Consider the following 22,880-nt stretch of genomic DNA (forward strand, 5'->3'; position numbering starts at 1 on the left):
CTCCAGAAGGTCATGTGACGCCGGTGCTCCATCATAGAAGCCCAAGCGGAAGTGCCAACAGTAGCGGAGGTTTTCTGCGCGCATCGTGCAGACGCCCACCGGCTGCCAGAGAGGAAGATCCAGGTCTCCGCCGGGACTTCTATGTTGGAGCACCGGAAGGTCATGTCACTCTGGTGGTCCATCATAGAAGCCCCAGCGGAAACAGAGGACAGTAGCGGAGGTTACGCTGGCAAAGAGGAGGATGGTCCCTGTGTCTGTTTGAGGTTGGATTATAACACATGGGGTATTTTTCAGAGCATTTGCTCTGTAAAAACCCTCATCTTATATTCGATAAAATCGAACTATTCAATAATGAAATTTGCTGGCAACGATTTTCATTATCGATTATTATCAATTTTATCGATCAGTTGTTGCAGCCCTAGATTTGAATTCCTGGTCCTTCAGGACCTTTCTGTGACATATCTTGTACGTCCTTGGTCCCTAAGGGGTTATTGTCAATTGGATATTGAACCGCAACTCTTTTTGGTTTACAATTTTTTTGGGTGTTGAAGGAAATTATTATGGTTGACAGACCCACATTAATTTTTTCAACAAATTTATATGAGTGCAATACACTAGACACTTTTTGTCAGGACCGGGGACGGCCACCTACCTCGTGGCGGGGATCGCCGTCGCAGGGAACGGGTTCCGGACGCCGGCTCCCTCGTGGCGCGATCGCTTGTCCGTGGGGAAGGCCATATACCCGGCCTCGATTTTGCCACACGCCGCGCTTGGCAAAAGCGCGCGGTTTCCTCGTGGCGGGGGGGCGTGGCTTCGTCCCGGAGGACGGAGGGAGGCAGGAGGGAGCTGCCAATCAAGGGAGGAGCCAGACTCCCTTACCCCTATCCTTCTCACACCAAGGGGAGGGCACCAGGTGTGTGGAGGAGGGGAACGGGTGCACAGAAGAGGTAATCAGGTGGGAAGGGGAGGAGACCTCTAATTAGAGACCCTATAAAAACCCAATAATCCCTTCACAATTTGCTTGCTAGTTGAGCCAGTTTCCTGTGGATTCCCTATCACCTACTTCTCGAAGATTATTGAACATTCTGCGTGACATTACGGTATTTGACCCTTTGTTCCCCTTTATTGGATTCCTCTACTTGCCTTTACCTTTTATCTGGAACTGTGCCCTCGTTTATGAACCTACGCTGCCTGCCTTTGACCTTGGAACTGCTTTTGACTACGCTGTTTGTCTTTGCCCTTTATAATGGAACTGTGACCTCGCTTATGAACCTACGCCGCCTGCCTTTGACCTTGGAACTGTTTTTGACTACGCTACTTGCCTTTGCCCTATGTACTGGACTGTAAATTTGTTTATGAATCTACACTGCCGTGTTTCTTTCATTGGAACTGTATGTTTATTATTGGTTGCTCATTAAAACACCTTGCTTACCAAACCTGCGCTACGCTCCGTTCCTGTTTCTGACACTTTTATATTGAACGACTACATTATATATACGCACAGAAAAATGCTTTATTTTTAATGTTTTAACACCTATTTAAATATTGGAGCCTCAATAGTCCCACACTCATTTGGAGGCGGATCTTTACTTTGAAAAGAGCAATTCAAAAGGTTAAGGTTAAGTTTTCTTTTTATATTTTATTTTCAAAGGGTTTGTCACCAAGCACATGAGTTTATTTTTTTGTGAAAAGGTAAGTCACAGATTTACCTGTGGCTAGCATAGAGTAAACATAGAAGTTATTAGTTTTTAATAATTCTGTTATGCCCTGGCTCCCTAATTCATGTTGACTGCTGGTGTAAAGGGATTCAACATCACCAGGGCCGGCCCTACAATGAAGCCGACTGGGGCAATTGCCCCAGGCGGCACTTTGCCGCCCCAAGCGTTTTTTTTGGTTGTTTGTTTTGAAGCGGAGGAGAGAGAGAGAGGGGCGCCGAGTAGTTTTCGCTTACCCGCTCGGCGCCCCTCTCTCTCTCCTCTGCGGCGAGTCTCCCTGTTCAGTCTCGGTGCCGGCTTGTAATGATGAGCGCCGGAAGTGGCGTCAATTTCCGGCGCTCAGCATTACAAACCGGCACCGTGGCAGAGCAGGGAGACTCGCCGGCAGGACTCTTTAAAGGTAAGTACCGGGGGGGGATAATGGCGTCAGCGAAGTTTAAAATGCTTAAAATGATTATAGTGCTATTTTTAGGCCCCTGGCCTTCTCCAGGTGGCCCCTTTAGGCCTTTAGGGTTTTTTTCTCAGTCTTCTGCTCCCCTTGGTTTTTTAGTCTTGTTCCTTTTCAGGTTTTCTTTTTTTCTAATCCATCCTCTTTAAGTTATTTTGTGTTTTTCACGTATATTCATTTATCTATATCTGTGCATCATTGTTAACCCCTTCCCTATGTGGCCTCCAGATCCCAGGCCTTGGTTCAGAGTTCTCAGACCCCACTACTGCACCATTGCATTTTATTGATTAAAGACAATTTGTGTCTGTATTGGGGGTAACCCCTCCTGCTGCCCTGGAGTATTTAGGCTTTGGCCTCTTATATGTCTCAGGTTAACTTCAGTTTACCTCCCCTTTTTCAGTATATCCCAGCCTCCAGGAGGTGTTAGCCTCTGGGCTCTAGGGGTAACCCCTACTTGTTGTATTACGTCTCCTAGTGGATGACCCCCCCCTTATACAATCAAGTAACCCTTTCTCCGTTTGTGTTTTTCTATCTAGAAACACATTGGAGTAAAATGGCCGACGAATCCGACACGCAGATTCCGCAAGTCGTCATCTTACGATCGCATGATGACCCTGTTGGACGAAACTCGGTTGGTGTTTCGCTGGTGGCTGGTTCATATCGACGTGTGGAACAGGCGAGCCATCTTCGGGTCAGCCCCGGACTTCGTCCTGGATTCAGATGCCAGCCTCTTTGGCTGGGGAACAGCCTAGGGCAGGACAGCCACTGGGGCCTCTGGACCGCCGAGAAGCGCACTTTGCACAAAAACCGTCTGGAGTTGATCGCGCGGACCTTCGCAGTGCACAGTTTCACAAAAGACTTTATCCACTGTTCCCCTTGTACTACGCATAAACAATGTGTACACCGTGCGTTACATCAACCGTTGGGGGGGTTTGAGGTCCAGGCTTCTCACAGAGCTCACCAAGGACCTTTACCAGTACTGTCTGGGCAACCATTTGTCCATTCGGGCGGAATACCTTCCCAAAAACACAAGAAAAGAACACAGACACCACCGGTGTAAATGAATAAATAATACTTTCCCTAATGAGGCAGTAGCACCCAAATAAGCGTTCCTCCAACACTTAATAATCTACACAACCCTTTCAAATGGGGCGCACATCCACATAGGGGAAAAATATTTTTGACAAAAAATAGTGACTCTGTATGCACATGAGACTTAGCGGTGGACTTTCCTGTGCTTGGTTGAAAGCTGACTACCTTGTACATGCTTTTGTACATTTCGTCTGTTGCAATATTTTACCTTATCCACATGACCGAGTGATACTGTGCCATTGCTGCTGTGTTTTTATATTTTTTAGCTACGAAGAATTAAAGAATATTTTATGATGAGCGCATTTATGTCCTTGGAAATGTGAGTGCACTACTTACTTGCAATACTGCTAAGCCTCATTTGCATACAGAGTCACACTATTTTTTTTTGTCAGGAATACCTTCCCGACAAGGACAACCTGGTGGCGGACTGGTTCTCTCGGCACTGGAGAGATGCGAGTGAGTGGCATTTTCTCCCAAATGTTTTTCAGTCCCTCAACCTCTCTCGCGGCCCACTCCACTTGGACCTTTTTGCCTCCAGGGCGAATCGTCGGAGCGACGCTTTTCTCAGCTGGATGCCAGATCCACTTTCCCTAGGTGTAGACGCGTTCTTGCAGACATAACCCCCCCCCCGGAGGGCTTATGCCTTTCCCCCCTTCGCGATGATCCTCCGGACTCTCCACTCTCTGAGCAGACAGGGAGTTACGATCTTGTTGGTGACTCCTCTTTGGCAGAGCCAACCTTGGTTCCCACTGTTGTTGGAAATGCCACGCGAGGATCCTCCGATTCTCCCCTCATCGTGGGACTTGCTTCTGGATCCGGAGGGGAACCTTTACCGGTTGGTTCTAGTATCCTGGACCGTCTCAGGGGCTCCTGGAATGTGTCAGGCTTATCGGCGGGGGCCCCAGACCTACTCGGGGGATCATGGGCTCCTGGCACCATGAGATCTTATCTCCAGGCTTGGGGCGTATAGTGTCGCTGGTGTGTGGTGCAATTTTTTTTGCCCATATTTTTTCTTAAGGTAAGAAAGGTAAGGTTGTTCTGCTCAGCCATTTCGTCGACTCACGTTCCGGTGCAGAAAAAGGAAGGACCCCTCTGCCACCTCCTTTGTGGCATCCGGTCCTCGCGTCCCCCGACTGCTCGTTATGCAGTCTTCTGGGACGTCTCCAGAGTTCTTGTTTTTTTTTTTGGAGGGATGGCCAGATAACGATCCTCTGTCTTTCTGGCGCTTCTCTTGTGTCTTATTTCGTTCAGGCGGGTCTCTGATGTTCAAGCTTTCGACTTCAACTCCTTTTCTTTTTCCCCTGAGGGTGTCTTAGGTTCTACTTCTCGTAGGACTAAGTCCCACTCTATCTCTGTTTCATATCCCTATTTTCCGGATCGGCCTCGACTGTGTGTTGCTAGGTGTATCCAAGCTTACCTTTCGGTTCCGGGTCAGTTTCGTTCCTCTCCATCTGGACCTTTCTTTATCTCTTATGACCGTCTGTTTAAGCCTGTCTCGGTGCCTACTTTTTCCAGGTGGATCCTCCGTCAGGCGGGTATCGAGGAGTCTTTTGGGGCTCATTCGGTACAGGGTGTCGCGGCTTCGGCTGCTTTTTCTGCAGGGTGTTCCCTGTCGGACATTATGTCGGCAGCGGATTGGTCCCGGGAATCAACGTTTCGTACCTTTTACTTCCGTCCTCACACGCACGCAGCATTTTCTCTTGGGGGGGGCGTTAAAAATGCAAAATATGAAGCCTCCTGTCTTGCTATTAAATTAGAGATTAATCTAGCCTTGGTGTAGAAGTAATCTAAATTTTATTAAAGACAGGAGGTGAGTATCCCCCCCCTTATCTTTAGTTTTCCCTACCCTTGGTTGCTTTTATTTATCTCTTGGTGTGTTGCATTTATTTGGGTAGTGTATTTACACACGTTTGGTTATTGTTCAGTTTATTTTGATGCCGTGATTTGTTCATGTTTGCCTCGTACTGTCATGTTTTAATTCTTGTTTACGGTCATCCTTCGGCGGTGTAGTCTTCTGGCTGCGGTGTCCGTCTCGAGTAACGGCTTTGTTTCCTGTTCTGTTCGGCAGTTCCGCAAAGAAAGAGGAGGAGTGACAGATTGCTGGGACTGATATAGTCTATTCTTGTTTCTGATTGGTTATTTCTTGTATTATGTTGTTAACCTCCAGCAGCAAGAGTTATCAGTAAAGACGGTTTTGCAAAATACTCGCCTCCTGTCTAATAAAATTTAGATTAATTCTACACCAAGGCTAGATTAATTCCTAATTATAATGGATAACAAATAACACCCAAATGGCCCTGAGCAAAAGTTTACATTCTCTTGAACGTTTGGCTTTGTTACAGACACACACAGATTAAAATGACAATTAAACGTAAATTAAATTGCAGTTTGTGTATAAAAAGTCAACGAGTTTGTAAGCTCTCACGTGGCTATACCGAGCAGAAAATGATATAAAAATATATCCAAAGCCTTGAAAATACAGTCAGTACTGTAAAATCACTTATGGAAAATGTGGGAGATTTCAGCCACAACTGCCAGAAGAATTGTTCGGGATTCAAAGGAAAACCCACTGGTAACCTCTCATTGATGCTAAAGGGGGCAATACTGTCAGGGTCCGCAAATCCGACCCAGACAAAGCTACTCACCCGAGTACCCTGCTACTTAAGACTGGGGAAAGACATTTTGAAAACATTCGATTCGACATTATGAACTCCGGTCATTCTGGGTCTTCCATGGCTGAGAACACATAATCCCTCTATCAATTGGGAGACTGGGATTTTCCGTTACGTATCTACCCATTGCACCCAGGATTGTCTGAAGAGGACGGCAGTATGTGTCACCCACCTGTCCACCTCTCCCAAAGAGATACCTCTTCCTTAGTCACTTTAAGGGCGTTTTCGAGAAGAGAGGGGCAGACAGACTTCCTCCTTTTCGATCGTATGCTTGTCCAATTGAAGTGTACCTAGGATCCACTATCCCTTTCGGACACATATACCCGTTAACCAAACCTTAACTCGCAGCGTTGAAAGACTGTATCGACGAAAACCTTCTCAAAGGATTTATCAGACCTTCTACTTCTCCAGCAGGAGCCAGAATCTTTTTTTGTCCATAAAAAAGATGGAGGACTACTACCCTGTATCTATACCAGGAGTTAAACAGCTTTACTGTAAAGAACAGATACCCACCTATCCCCGAACTACTGGAGCCCGTACTACGAGCCAAGATATTCACTAAAATAGACTTACGAGGAGCTTACAACCTGGTGAGAGTACACAAAGGCAATGAGTGGAAAATAGCATTTAGATGTCGCTATGGCCATTTTGAGTATCTTGTAATGCCTTTAGGTTTATGCAACGCCCCCATTTTTCGTGACATTCTGGACCAATGTCATAGTGTACTTAGATGACATCCTGGTGTTTTCTCCATCCCTAAAGACACACAGGGGGCATGTCAGTCCCCTAGAGACAGTTCCTGTATTTGCTCGATTATAAGACGAGGTTTTTTCAGAGCAAATGCTCTGCAAAATACCCCTCGTCTTCTAATCGGGGTCGTCTTCTAATCAGACCTCAAATAGAGGTCTGATTATGAGACTAAGATCCAGATCCCCCGCACCGCTGCAGGGGACCTGGATCCTCCTGCCCCCCCCATTTAACACCCCCCCACACACACTTACCGGTGCTTCCTGCTGTATTGCCGGGGCAGCGGGTTGACAACGCGATCCGCGATCCGCGTAGACAACGTCCGTTGCAGCCGGAAGGAGGTGTGGCTAGCAGCGGGGGTTGTCTGCGTCCGTCACGCATACCTTCCCCGACTGTCAGAGATCAGAGTTCCCCACACTGGTGCGCGCGCTGGACGCAGACAAACCCCCGCTGCCAACTCCACCTCCTTCCGGCTGCAGCGGAAGGAGACGTCAACCCGCTGCCCCGGCAATACAGCAGGAAATTGGAAGCACCGGTAAGTGTGTGTGTGTGTGTTAAATGGGGGCATAGGGCATTTCTGGAATGCCTTATACCCCTATATGCCACCCTGGCACTTAGGGGGTTAAAAGGCATATTATGGGGCAGAGTGGCATATAGGGAGGTATAAGGCATTTCAGGAGGCAGAGTGGTGTTAAGGGGGCATTTAATAGAGTACTCTGCCTCCTGAAATGCCTCATACCTCCCTATATGCCACTCTGCCCCATAATATGCCTTTTAACCCCCTAAATGCCAGAGTGGCATATAGGGGTATAAGGCATTTCTGGAGGCAGAGTGCTCTATACAATGCCTTTTAACGCCCTCAATGCCACTCTGCCTCCTGGAATGCCTTATACCTCCCTATATGCCACTCTGCCCCATAATATGCATTTTAACCCCCTAAATGCCAGAATGGGATATAGGGGTATAAGGCATTTCTGGAGGCAGAGTGGCACATAGGGGGTCAAAAGGCATACCATGGAGCACAGTGACATATAGAGGGTTAAAAGGAATATCATGGGCCACAGTGCCATATTGGTGTGGCAAGCCTGGGGGCAGATGTGCGTAACTGGGGGACAGGTTTTTTTTTGAGAAAAAAAAATATTTTTCTCAATCATAGCTTTTATTAAAAAAATAGTAAAACTTTTTTCCTTTAGGGTCGTCTTATATTCAGGCTTTTTCTTTTTTTCCTAAAATATTCAGATTTTGGGGGGTCGTCTTATAATCAGGGTCGTCTTATAATCGAGCAAATACGGTACTTACCCACTCCCGGCACATCGACGGTCCTCCCGGCACATCGACGGTCCTCTCGGCGAAGACGGGGGTGTGACGTTGCCGCGTAGCTGGAGGCGCGGTCTGGACGCTGGCTGGAGCTATAATGGTGATGCTGATCTAGGGGGCGGGGTTTAGGTCTGGTGCCGGATTGAAAAATCCGGAAATGCTCTATCCAGTTACCCTGTTGTGGTCTTTGAGATTAGTTGTGCTGTGTTTTGATTCCTGTTATTTTTTTACCCTTTGCTTGCCCGATGTCTCTTTGCCTGCCGATTTTGTGCTGCTGCCCATTCTGATCCGGTGTTACCTCTCTCGTCGTGTGTCACGACCAGGGTACAGGTTCTGGATCCGCGCTGCAGAATCAGCGCCCTCTGGAGGAGAGAGGACGTACTGCCACCAGGCACAGGAGACAGGTAGTATATCACCAAAAATAATGATAAGGTGGAACTCAGGAACAAAAAATAAATAAATAATAACAACGGTTTCCGAGGGGTCAGGCAAAAGAGTAGTCGGGGTCACAAGCAAAGGTCAGGGCAGGCAGCGATACAACGGAGGTCAGGAATAAGCAGGAGTCAAAACCAGAAAGCTAAATCAGGAATAACGCTAGTGGAAGGCAAAAAGGCACTAACACAGGCAATGGTGTAGTGCCAAATGAGGGTTTAAATATCCCTCCAACCATATGGATCCTCCTACCCTCCTAATTAGGGGGAGGAGAAAAAAGAATAAATGTCGCTTTAAGAGCGACATGAATATTCATGAGATGAATGCGCGAACGGCTCTCACGACGTGGAGGCGCACGCCCCGGAATTATCCCGCGAACTCGCCGGGGACGCGCGTCTCGCAGGCGAACGGACCCGGCGGCTGCTCCCCGCGACGGCACGAGCAGGGAGCCGGCTGCGCAGGCTGCGTCTCGGCGTCTCGGAAGCCGAGACGCAGCTTGCGGTGAGTTCGAGGGATCGTGACGGGGCGCGCGCCTCTACGTCGTGAGAGCCGTACGCGTATACGCGAACGGCTAAACTAATGAATATTCATGTCACTCTTAAAGTGACATTTATCATTTTTCCTCCTCCCCCTAATTAGGAGGGTGGGAGGATCTGTATTGTTGGAGGGATATTTAAACCCTCATTTGGCACTACACCCTTGCCTGTGTTAGTGCCTTTTTGCCTACACTAGCGTTTTGAATCCTGATTTATCTCTCTGGTATTGACTCCTGCTTGAACCTGACCTCCGTTGTTTCGCTGCCTGCCCTGACCTTTGCTTGTGACCCCGACTACTCTATTGCCTGACCCCTCGGATACCGTTATTATTTTTTATTTTTCTGTTCCTGATTTTCACCTACTCATTTACTCTCGGTGGTGAACGGCCTGTATCTCCTGTGCCCTGGTGGCAGTGCGTCCTCTCTCCACCAGGAGGCGCCGATTCTGCAGCGCGGATCTAGAACCCGTACCTCGGTCGTGACATCCGGTTACCGAATTTTGCTTGTATGACTACCCTCTCTGGACCTGGACCCTGGCTTATCCGACTACCGACTCGGCTATCCTGACTATTCGTTTGTCCTGTACCTTGTTGATCCAACTCCGTTCCTATAATACCTACCTCTACCTGGCCTCCTTGCTGTTGGGATCATCTAAATCCTGGGGTGCTGCTGTCAGCGGTGAGTGCAAGTGTGGGGGTGGTCGTGACACTTAGAGAATGGACTTTATGCGAAACCAGCGTCGATGGATTTCATCACTGACCTCCCACCATCCAACCACTTCACTACGTTACTCAAATGGAGGTCGAATAGTAACACTAAGATCCAGATCGCTGCAGGGGACCCGGATCCTCCTCTCTGGCAGCCTCCTCTCTGACAGCCGGCGAACGTTGCGCGTAGACCACCTCCGCTACTGTCCTCTGTTTCCACCGGGGCTTCTATGATGGAGCACCAGCGTGACGTGACCTTCAGGTGCTCCACCAAAGAACCCACGGCGGAAGTATCGGCCAGCACAGCAGAGGTGGTCTGCGCGCATTGTGCAAAGTTTGCCAGCTGCCAGAAAGGAGGCTGCAGGGGACCCGGATCATTCTCTCTGGCAGTCGGTGGGCGTCAATCTCCGCTACTGCTGGCACTTCTACTGGGGCTTCTATGATGGAGCACCGGTGTCACATAACCTTCTGGTGCTCAGTTATAGAAGCACCAGCGAAAGTGCCAGCCAGAAGCAGAGATTGTCTACGCACATCGCGCAGACGATCACCGGCTGCCCCTACTAGACACCAAGGAGTCTGGAACACGGGGGGGGGCATATCAAGGGCACAGTGATATATAGGGTGCCATGCCGCATGTGTAACAGGAGACCTATACCCCCTTACTGCCTACAACTCCCAGAAAGCCTCACGCCATAAGAACAGTGTCTGATAACACTATTGGTCCACTAGCATTAAGGAGTCATTGCCTACAACGGGAGTATCCTCTGATACCTGTGGAGGAGAGTCTGTATCAACACACACATGAAGGTATTTTCTCTCAGTCTGTGATTACCACCTGCCTATTTTAACCTGCTTGCTGCAGTACTATTTGCTTCTTCAATCTGGAAGCTTCCCTTGTGGGTTATCCTGTTGCAGTATCTCTCCATTATCGCTGTAAATTATTCCTGCGTATCAGACCTCTGCTTGTGACCCCGTTTATGATCCAGTACCGCCTGCCTCTGACCCCCAGTCTGTGACATCGTTTCTGATCCTGTGCTGCCAGCCCCGACCTTTGCTTGCGACCCCGACTCTGCTTTTTGGATGCTCCTTGCCGGTACCTCATTTCTGGACAACTATTGCCTTTGTGCACAAGTGTCACCCCCTCATTTGTGGTTATATCTAAGGTGGCATATATATTTGCACGAGTAAGTGGTTTATCTTCCTGCATCTGGACTCTATCCTGGAAGGTAAGGGAACTCCAGCATTACATAGGGGTTATAAGGCATATTTGGGGGGGTACTGTGCTATATCTGGGGGGCAGAGGGGCATATCAAGGGCACAGTGGTATTTAGGGGGTTATAAGGCATATCAGGGGACAAAGTGGCATATAAGGGATTATAAGGCATATCAGGAGGGCAGAGTGGCATATAAGGGGTATAAGGCATATTATGGGGAGGGCAGAGTGGCATATCTGAGAGGCAGTGTGGCAAGCCTGTGCTCAAATGTGCATAGCTGGGGGGGCAGGTTGGGAACTAAACAAGAAATGCATTATTCTCTAAGTTTTTTTTTTATTCTGCTGTTTGTTAAATTATTTTAAATGAAAAATTTACATTTAGTTTTTTAATCAGATTAATCGAAAAAATAATCGTCCAACTAATAGATTATGAAAATAGTTAGTTGCAGCCCTAAAATATAGGGTATTTTTAAATTTAGGAATAATATTAGAACCTATTTACCAGGGTTTTTTTGTTAGCTTTTGTCAACGAGTAAAAGATTTTTCAAATAAAATTAAAGTCATTTTTAAATTTTTCACCATATTTTATCTTTTATAGTAAATTAGATATGATCAAAATAGTAATAGTAAATAGTAAACAAAGCACATTAAAAATGTAAATAAAAAAATTACAGCTTAACCCCTTAACGACAATCCCCGTACATGTACGGGGTTGCCGTGCAACGGGTTAACGACAATGCCCGTACATGTACGGGCTGCCGTTAAATAGCTGCATCGCCTGCATTGCCGCGATCGGCGGCTTTGCAGCATCCACGGAAGCCTCCCAAGTGAGGCTGACCGTGGATTCGGGGAGGGCAGCCCTTGGCAGCCCTCCCCGGAAGAAAAATGGCCGCCGCCGCACCGATCATGAAAGATCGCGGCGGCGCCCAGCTAAAACAGCTTAGGAAGCGATCTGAATCGCTTCCTAAGCATAAATGGTGTTACTGACATGCCTCGATATCGAGGCATGTCAGTAACACTACCCCCCTACCCCGATCACCTTGTGATTGCTCCGAGGAGCAACCACAAGTGCCATCCTGTAAATGACGTTGCCATCATTCACAGGATGGCATCAACAATAGAAATGAGTTCATAGAGGGTCTATCCAGACCCTCTTGTGAACTCTCGAGCTCCTCCTGCAGGTTGAATGCAGGTACTGCATCCAACCATGCAAGGTCAATGGAGCCCAGCTCACTGATGAGTGATTAGTAAAAAAAAAAAAAAAATTAAAAATTTAAAAAAAAAATTTAAAAAAATGTTTTAAAAAAATAAAAATAATATGGTAACATATAAAAATCCCCACTGTCACCAAAAAAAAAAAAAAAAAATTAATAAGCAAGTCCTAAAATTCTTTATCTTTACAAAAATTCCAGCATGGAAAGAGTTAAAAATATTGGCATTACAAATGCCCATAGGGTGTCTCGTATTAAAAAATGCATGAGTGGATGGGATAAATTGAATTGGCCGGGTTCAAAGGTGTCCCAAATATGGGACATGGGGGCAGTAGGATCAGATGTCTAAATGGCCAAAAAATACACACCTCACAAAGGCGGCCTTTTACCTCCCAAATAACCCAACAAACCCATGCATGTGGGGTATCACTGCGCTCAGGAGATGTTACTGAACACATATTGGGGTGTTGTTTGACAGGGACATATACCAGGAGCGATAAATTTATACCTGAAGTACAACGTGTGTGAAAAAAATACAAAAAAATTTACTATCATAAAGTTTCACAAAGGCTGGTGGTAAAATTAGTGCATGGAAAGGGTTAAATTACCAGCATGTGAAATACCTTGGGGTGTCTAGTTTTTAAAAATCTATGACTTGATGGGGTAAATTGCATTGGCCGGCTTCAAAGATACCCGAAATGGCACATGGGGGGAAGAATTACCAGATTTGGAAAAAAAGGTTTTGAAATAGCAAAACGCTACCTGTACTTATTGCCCCATAACGTGCAGAAAAAAGCAAAAAAACATAAAAACATTGGGTATTTCTAAACTCAGGACAAATAGTAGAATCTATTTAGCAGGTTTTTTCATTCGTTTTTGCAGATGAGTAAAAGTTTTTTGTTTAAAAAGTGAGAAAACGTAATTTTTTAACAAAAAATCCCCATATTTTATCATTTTTTTTATAGTAAATTAGATGATATGATAAAATTAATGGTATCTAAAGAAAGCCCTGTTTGTCCTGAAAAAAACAATATATAATATGTGTGGGAGCACGAAATGAGAAAGAAGAAAATCACAGCTAAACAGGAACACCGAAAAATGTTAAAATAGCCATTGTCCCACAATATACTACGACTAATAACCCCTATTGTCCTTAAGGGGTTAAAACACGACAAACCACATTGTCATGATGGGTACAAAAATAACAGCTCTAACCCCTTAACGACAAAGCCCGTACATGTACAGGCTTGCAGCGCAATGTGATAACGACAAAGCCCGTACATGTCTGGGCTGCTGTTAAACAGTTGCATCGCGATCGGCGGCTTTGCAGCATCCACAGAAGCCTCCCAAGTGAAGCTGACCGTGGATCCGGGGAAAGCCCTCCCACAAGAAAAATGGCCGCGATCTTCAAAGATCGCGGCGGTAGGCTAAAACAGCTTAGGAAGCGATCGGGATCGCTTCCTAAGAATAAACGGTGTTGCCGACATGCCTCGATATTGAGGCGTGTAGCAACACAACCCCCCTACCCAGATAGCCTTGTGATTGCTCCAAAGAGAAACCACAAGCACCATCATGAGAATGACGTTGCTGCCACTCACAAGATGGCGTCAACAAGAGAGTCTCTTGAGAACTCTCGAAATACTCCTGCACGTTGAATGCAGGTACTGAGTGATTATTTTGGACTACCCTTCATTTTTTAAAACCAGCACCAGAGCTGTTTTATAACTATTTTAGTTACTTTGATTTTAAAGCACTTATAGTGTTTTTTATATAGCCAGTGTATTGTGACCCGGAAATAAAAATATATATCTTTTACTATACCTACGGTGTAGACAGTTGTCTGTTATACTGTACACCTACATACATTCTACCATTGGGACCCACCGGATCGAGGCACACACCAACGGGACCGGACTGTCACCAGGGACTACGGGCATATTTATGCTTTTCTAAGTGTAAGTACATTTCCACGTTTTGCGTTCCCTGCACCCACAACATTATTACACTATTGGATTTTTCCTGTTTTCCCTTGTGTTCCCTGACATACACTCCATGTGAGGATCCTGAGGGTACCTTTGTTATATGTGTTGATCAACACAGTAAAACTGTGAGTGTAAAACCCGGGATACATTGGGCAGATTACTTTTATCTGTACACCTACACTATATATCTCTTTGTTTGCTTCCATTATTTTTATTTTATATCGAATGGAATACATGAGCGCCCCCTAGTGGACCTTTACTGCATTCAACCATGCAAGGTCAATGGAGTCCAGCTCACTAATCGGTGTGATTAGTAAAAAAAAAAAAATGAAAGTTAAACTGGTTACATGTAAAAATTATTTCCCACTGTCACCAAAAAAAAGTGTTTGTGTGTGTGTATATATATATAATTATATATATATATATAGTTTTTATGAGCAAGTCCTACAATTCACAAAAATTCCCGCATGGAAAGAGTTAAAATATTGGCATTATAAATGCCCATAGGGTGCCTAGTTTTAAAAAATGTATGATTTGATGGGGTAAATTGAATTGGCCAGCTTCAAAGATGTCCCAAATATGGGACGTGGGCACAGACTGACCAGATGTCTAAATGGCAAAAAAATACACCCAACAAACCCATGCATGTGGGGTATCGCTCAGGAGATGCTACTGAATACATATTGGGTGTTGTTTGACAGGGACATATAACAGGAGGGGTAAATTCATACCTGAAGTACATGTGTGAAAAAAAATACAAAAATGTTTTACTACCATAAAGTTTGACAAAGGCTTATGGTAGAAATAGTGCTGGAAATGATTGAAATACCAGCATTTGAAATACCTTGGGGTGTCTAGTCTTTAAAAATACTGTATTTGCCCGAACATAGGTCGCACGTTAAAGACTTAAAGTGGGGATGTGGCCTATATTCGGGGTCTAGCTCCCGGATCAGCAGGGTTAGGATACAGATCCCCCGCAGCAGTGCATGGGACCTGCATCCTACTACCCTGAGACAGCCTCCCCTGTCAGCACTTTCCACAGGGGGAGTGCCGGCACGGGAGGTTGTCTAAGCGCATCGTGCAGACGTTCACCTGCAGCAGTGATGCGCGTAAACAGCTTCCGCTGCCGGCACGTCTGCATGATGTGCTTTACCAATCTCCCTTGCCGGGAATTTCCACGGGGGGAGTCCCGGCAAGGGAGGTTGTTAAAGCACTTTGTGCAGACGTGCTGGCAGCGGAGGTTGTTTATGCTCGCGTCGCCGCAGCCGGTACTTCCCTCGGCGGAAGTGCCGGCACCGGAAGTTGAATACACGTTATGCGTAGATGTCCCCCACCGGCCCCGCACCTGCACCGGTAAGTCTGGCAGGGGGGACACATCTTGGCAGCATATCTCGGGGGGGGCACATCTTTGTATCAATATGTATGGAACCAAAGAGAGGGTTTGGTTCCAGGGGGGAAGTTTAATATGTGTTGCACTGCAGTTAACCAGGATGTAGTTAAGGGGATGAGACACATGTGCACTGAGTAGAAGTTGGAGTTCAAGTTTATACAGTATGTTTTAAGAAGATCTGTTAATAAAATCATTAAACACTGCAGCTGGAGTCTGACAGCCCTGTTAATGCACAGTAACATTGAAACATGGTGGCAGCAGATATTTGAGCACTATACTAAGAGGAGATATGGAAGGTCTAAAACCACCAGGTTTGCTGGATTTTCAGGCAAGGAATCTGTCTCAGGCATGGAGGAAATGGAAAGAAGAAATTCTCCTATACACAGACCTCACCATGACTGGCAAACCAGAGGAGCTGAAGGTAAAACTGTTCCTGTACTTACTTGGGGACAAAGGCAGAGAGGTTAAAGACACCCTTCTCCCTGGAGTGGCAGCTCCCTCACTAGCACAGCTAATGAAAGTATTTGATGATTATTGTGAACCAAAGCAAAATGAGACTGTGGAAAGATATCATTTTTTTTTTACGGAATCAGAGGGAAGAGGAAGGAATAGATGCATATGCCACAGAGCTGCGTACACTGGCAGCTACTTGCAACTTTGGTAATATCAGAGACTCATTAATAAGGGACAGGATTGTATGTGGCACAACGGACTCTAAACTCAGAGAACGCCTACTGAGAGAAGTGGATTTAACACTGGAAAAATGTGTACAAATAGGTAGAGCTGCTGAGCTGTCTAAAGCAAGGGTGCAGCTCCTAGAGGGTTCCAGTGCCAGTGCCGTGTCAGTCCACGGGATGGAAACAAGGTACACCCTTAGGAAGGGTCACAGCAGAATGTCAATGACTCCAGACAAGATGATACAGTGTATATATTGTGGGAAGCGTCATGAGAGACTGAAAGAGAAATGCCCAGCATTTGGACAACAATGTAGAGGGTGCGGTAAAGCCAATCATTTTATTAACCAGTGCCGTACCAATACACAACACAGAAAGCCAGCAGTACAAGCTATTTATAAGGAGACAGAAGACTCAGAGCAATATGAAGACATTCTAGGTCTGACTTTGGAACCAGCTTTTCAGATTTGTGCATTGAAGAAAACAGTAAGCAAATTTCCATCAGCTTTATTTGCTACTATGCTAATCAACCAGGAGGCTGTTAGATTCCAAATGGACTGTGGAGCAGACTGTAATGTCATACCAGAAAGGTTGGTAAAAGCCAAATCCAAAATAGTACCATGTGATAAGTTGCTACGGATGTACAATAAGAGCACACTGAAACCAGTAGGGTTATGTAAACTCAAAATAAGAAACCCATGCAATCAGAAATTGTATCAGGCCGAGTTTGTCGTAATTGACACGGATGTGTGTCACCCTATACTGGGAAGTAGAGCTATACAGACAATGGGACTGATCTCGGTGCAGCACCAAAATATCCTGAATGTGGAACAAGATGGTGACCTACCACATGCCGCTGGGTGGGGTTGGCCAGCCTTCAATAAAGAGTATGCAGATATTTTTCAAGGAGTGGGCTGTCTAGAAGGAAAACTGAAATTGGAAGTGGATGATCTTGTACAGCCTGTTAGACTTCCAAAAAGAAAGGTTCCTTTGTCGTAACTTAAACCCCTTAGAGAGGAACTTATCTGTTTAGAGAATCAGGGTATTATTACCCCTGTAGAGAGAAGCACAGACTGGATTAGTAGTATGGTAGTGGTGAAAAAACCATCAGGGAAGTTAAGAATTTGCATTGACCCTAAGCCTCTGAACAAGGCTTTGAAACGAAGCCATTATCCTTTGCCAACAATTGATGACATACTACCAGATCTAGCAAGAGCAAAGATTTTTTCAGTGTGCGATGTAAAGAGTGGATTTTGGCATATTGAATTAGAGGAAGAATCTAGCTATTTGACCACTTTTTCTACCCCTTTATTGCCGTTACCGCTGGATTCGAATGCCTATGGGTAACAGCCCCGCCCCAGAAGTGTTCCAGCGAAAACTAAATCATGCATTGGAAGGGCTACCAGGTATCCGGATAATTGCAGATGATATTCTGATTGTAGGAGAAGGAGATATCGAGGCCGAAGCCATTCATGATCATGATAAAAAGTTGAAGAACTTGCTAGAACGTTGTAGAGAAAAACACATCAAACTAAATCCAGAAAAATTCCAGTTAAGAAAACCTGAAGTGCCGTATTTTGGACACTTGTTGTCAGCCAAGGGACTTCGAGCAGACCCAAACAAGGTAAAAGCCATTACTTAAATGCCCAGACCTTTGGATGTTAAAGGAGTACAGAGATTTTTGGGGATGGTAAACTATCTCTCAAGGTTTTGTGAGAACATTTCTGGTGCTGCTGAACCACTGCGACAACTAACCCAAAAGAATGCAGTATGGGAGTGGACTGATGTGCAGGAAGAGGCATTTCAGCAGATTAAATCAAAAATCAGCAGTGCACCTGTACTTAAATTTTATAACCCAGATGAACCATTAGAACTCCAATGTGATGCATCAGAGAAAGGTCTGGGAGCAGTGCTTATGCAAGGTAAACAACCAATAGCTTTTGCAAGCAGAGCAATGACGGAGACAGAGCAAGGTTATGCACAGATAGAGAAGGAGCTGTTAGCAATCCTCTTTGGAATGGAAAAATTCCACCAATTCACATTTGGGCAGACAGTAGCTGTACAATCGGACCATAAGCCCCTTGAAAGCATTATGAAGAAACCCTTACTTAAAGCACCCAGACGTCTTCAGCGTATGATGTTACGGCTTCAGATGTATGATGCTTGTATCAGATACTGCCCGGGGAAGTCTCTGGTAGTGGCAGACACATTGAGTAGAGCTTATCTAAAAGAAGGTTCCATGGAGGGCTCTGTGGAGCACCAGATTGAAACTATAAACATGCTCCAATATCTACCCATCTCAAACAGGAGACTGGTCGCTATACAACAAAGCACGGATAAAGACAGGTCTTTACAAGCAGTGAAGCAAATTGTGTTAAGGGGATGGCCGCATGCAAAGGAGCAGGTACCCCTGGAAGCATTGCCATTTTACCACATACGTGATGAACTGAGTGTACAGGATGGTGTTCTATTCAAAGGTGAGCGAGTAGTTATTCCATCAGATCTTCGAGTGGATATTATGTCTCGGATACATTCTTCACATTTTGGTGTGGAAGGATGTCTACGGAGAGCCAGGGAGAGTGTTTACTGGCCAGGAATGAATGCACAGTTGAAAGAATATATTGACCAATGTGACATATGTCGATCATTTGATACTAGACAACAGAAAGAGACATTAATTCCTCATGAGATACCAACTAGACGGTGGGAAAAGCTTGGCATTGATTTGTTCACATTTAATGGAAAGGAATATTTAATATCAGTGGATTATGACTCTAACTTCTGGGAGATAGACCATCTGCATGATACAAGATCTACTACAGTAATACGAAAATTGAAGGCCCATTTTGCCAGATATGAAATCCCAGATACTGTATGTTCAGATAATGGACCCCAGTTTATAGCAACAGAGTTTAAAGACTTCAGTAAAGATTGGGATTTTGAACATGTTACCTCGTCACCAGGATATCCTCAGAGCAATGGGAAAGTGGAGTCTGCAGTAAAGACAGCCAAGAGACTATTGCAAAAGGCTATGTCATCCGGAAACGATCCTTACCTAGCATTGTTAGATCATCGAAACACGCCAACACAGGGCCTGGAGTGTAGTCCTGCTCAAAGACTGATGGGTCGAAGAACCAAATCATTACTCCCGATGAGAGGGAGTCTCTTACGACAGGATCATGTGATGAATGGACGGCACCAAAACCTATGCAGGAATCAGCGTGCATTGCAAGCTGCTCAATACAACAGGGGAGCCAAAGACCTGCGGCCTCTAAATGTTGGTGAACATGTGTGGGTACAGCCTCCAACAAACCAAGGAAAAGAGTGGCGTAAAGCATGTCTACGAGCTCCTGTAGGAATCAGGTCATATGAAGTGGTGACGGAGTCAGGACAAGTTCTGAGAAGAAATAGGAGGCATCTATGAGGTACTGGACGCTACAAGCCTCAAATTAGCACCCAAGAAGAATCTCACTTCGAGAATACAAATCTGCCGTCATTGGAAAATAGCCCAGCAGAAGTTCGAGAAGAAACAAACATTGAGATATCAGACACAGATGTGCTACAGGGTGACAACAGAACCATGCCTGAATAACCACAGGAATCTAGAAACAACCAAACTAAAAGTGGGAGATCTATCCGAAAACCAACATATCTAAATGATTATGTAGACTAATGGTCAGCACCACCAGAAGAGAGGAATTCATATTCCTTCTGGAATGGAACTATAAAGAGATCAACTTTCCCAAAAGGGAAAAGATGTATCAATATGTATGGAACCAAAGAGAGGGTTTGGTTCCAGGGGGGAAGTTTAATATGTGTTGCACTGCAGTAAACCAGGATGAAGTTAAGGGGATGAGACACATGTGCACTGAGTAGAAGTTGGAGTTCAAGTTTATACAGTATGTTTTAAGAAGATTTGTTAATAAAATCATTAAACACTGCAGCTGGAGTCTGACAGCCCTGTTAATGCACAGTAACATTGAAACAATCTTGAGGGCAGAGTGGCAGCATATCTCGGGGGGGGGACAGCGTGGCAGCATATCTCGGGGGGGCACATCTTCGGGACAGAGTGGCAGCATATCTCGGGGGGAGGGCAGAAATTTTTTTCTTTAAAAAAGCACCTAACTTTTAGGGTGCGGCCTATATTCGAGCCAATACGGTATATGGTTTGATGGGGTAAATTGCATTGGCTGGCTTTTAAGATAGCCGAAATAGCACATGGGGCAGAATGACCAGCTTTGGGGAAAAAAATTGTTTTGAAATAGTAAAACGCTACTGGTACTTATTGCCCCATAACGTGCAGAAAAAAAAAAACATAACATTGGGTATTTCTAAACTCAGGACAAATAGCAGAATCTATTTAGCAGGTTTTTTCATTAGTTTTTGCAGATGAGTAAAAGTCAGTCATGTTTTAACTAAAAGTTATCATATTTTATAATTTGTTATAGTAAATTAGATATGAAAAAAATAATGGTATCTAAAGAAAGCCATGTTTGTCCTGAAAAAAACAATATATAATGTGTGGGTGCACAAAATGAGAAAGAAAATTACAGCTAAACAGCAACACTGAGAAATGTTAAAAGAACCATTGTTCTACAGTGTACTAAGAGTAAGAAACAGTCTTGTCATTAAGGGGTTAAGTTGAGTGCAAAGGAGGGCATCTATTATAAAACAACTTTGCAGCATCACATAAGAAGGAAACTGCAATCAGGAACTCAGACACTAATATTATTAAAGTATATAATTAATCTAAAGTTAATGTTGTCATCCAAATACTTGTAGATGGAAAGACTACATGAAAAGAAAAAAAAAGAAAAAATGCAGGGCTACCTTAATTGCGGCAAAATTTACAAGGGAAGGGTTGTCATCATGTGGTCTGGAGGGGCAAATAAAGCCAAATAGAACCCCCCCCCCATCAGCCACCTAGTAACCAACATATACACTGGTACATGTATTTATACTCCCTCATACTAATAAACAAACTCTCATTCTGTAATAGGTTTACTGATGAGCAAAACTATATGAATAGTATACAAAATAATTTCAATTGTACGACCGAAGCAGGAATAGCTGCTAAAAAGATGCTGTACACTTAATTAGCATTAGTTGCCCATCCAGCCATGGACTTTACTAAATACCCTTTTTATCATTAACTCTTTAGGGTACAGGGGCGTAACTAGAAGCCTCAGGGCCCCGGTGCGAGAATCTGTTAAGGGCCCCCCCAACCCAATCTACCTTTCTCTCACACCACCCCTCCCCCTTATCAGGCTACATTTTTGTTTTTTGTTTTTATTTCCTTTTATTTGCCAACCTGCCCCCCCCGTTATGCACATCTGCCCCAGGCTTGCCACTCTGCCCCCTGATATGCCTTTTAACCCCCTATATGCCCCTCTGCCTCCAGAAATGCCTTATACCCCTATACGCCACTCTGACATATAAGGGGTTAAAAGGCATTTCTGGAGACAGAGTGGCATAAAGGGAGGTGACACTGGGGAGCTGAATGGGGACAGGGGTGACACTGGGAGGGGCTCATTGGGGACAGAGATTACAAGGGGGAGCTGAAAGGGGACAGAGGTGGCACTGGGGCATTGAACTTGTGAACACATACAGACACAGAGATTTTTTTTTTGTTTAATCATTTAAAAATAATAATTTAAAAAAGCATTATGTTGTTTGTCCCCCAAGGACACACTTACATACACACACATACTGATTGTTTTTGTTTTTAAAAAATACAAAAAATATTATACAGTTTGTTCAAACAATAAATTAGTTTACTGACCTTCTACTTCTTCCACTTTGGGGCTTTTTCATCTTGTCCTCCGTCCTCTGGTAGCTGCAGACTGCTAACAGGATGTCACTGACATGACATCCGGTGCTCCAGCAGCCTGAGTGCGAGGGGGCAGAGCTTTCACCCCTCACCCGGCTCTCAGTCTCATCACCACTAGGCGGCCATCAGATTGCTGGAAATGTAAATCTAAACGGCAGCTGGGTGCTGATGCCGCCGGCCAGAGCTACTTTAATCCTTTTTTTATTTATTTATTTAATATGCCGGATAGGCTTGCCATATTAAAAATAAAGTATTAAAGTAACTCCGGCCAGCGGCATGGGCACGCAGCGGCCATTTAGATTTACATTTCCAGCAATCTGATGGCCGCATAGTGATGGGAGCAGCGTGAGGGGTGAAAGGTCCGTGCGAGGGGGCAGAGCTTTCACCCCTCACGCTGCTCGCATCACTATGCGGCCATCGCACACGGCCGCTGGGTGCTGATGCGGCCGGTGCTAATTTAATACTTTCTTTTTTTTTTATTTAATATGGCAAGCTGATCCAGCTTGCCATATTAAATTAAAAAAAAAAAAGAATTAAAGTAGCGCCGGCCGGCTGCATCGGCCGTTTAGATTAGATTTCGGCAATTGTCCCCTGCCAGCCCACTTCTTCCAATCCCGCTCCGCCGGCCGCCGGGCCCACGAATCTGCGGGCCCACCGGGAAATTTCTCGGTATCCCGGTGGGCCAGTCCGGCCCTGCTTGGGCCCCCCTGAGTGGCAGAACTCCAGGGCCCGGTCGCAGTCGCGCCCCCGGTAGTTCCACCACTGTTAGGGTACCTTGGCACGTGTAGTCCTATATTCTTTTGTCTGTGCTACCTCCACCAGAAGACTGGTTCAGTTATCTACAGGGAGCCAAATCCCCCCTCCCCTTTTCAAATTTCTAATTTGGAATTTGTGTTCTTGTCACATTCATAATGA

At 45.3% G+C, this 22,880-nt stretch overlaps 1 protein-coding gene across 4 annotated transcripts in view; it reads right to left on the reverse strand.

The window, feature by feature from the left end:
- UPP1 (uridine phosphorylase 1) overlaps window positions 1–22,880 on the reverse strand; it is a 105,472-nt gene that overhangs the window by 52,248 nt on the left and 30,344 nt on the right. The window lies entirely within an intron of this gene.

Source organism: Spea bombifrons, chromosome 5, assembly GCF_027358695.1.
Source record: "Spea bombifrons isolate aSpeBom1 chromosome 5, aSpeBom1.2.pri, whole genome shotgun sequence".
NCBI lineage: Eukaryota > Metazoa > Chordata > Amphibia > Anura > Pelobatidae > Spea > Spea bombifrons.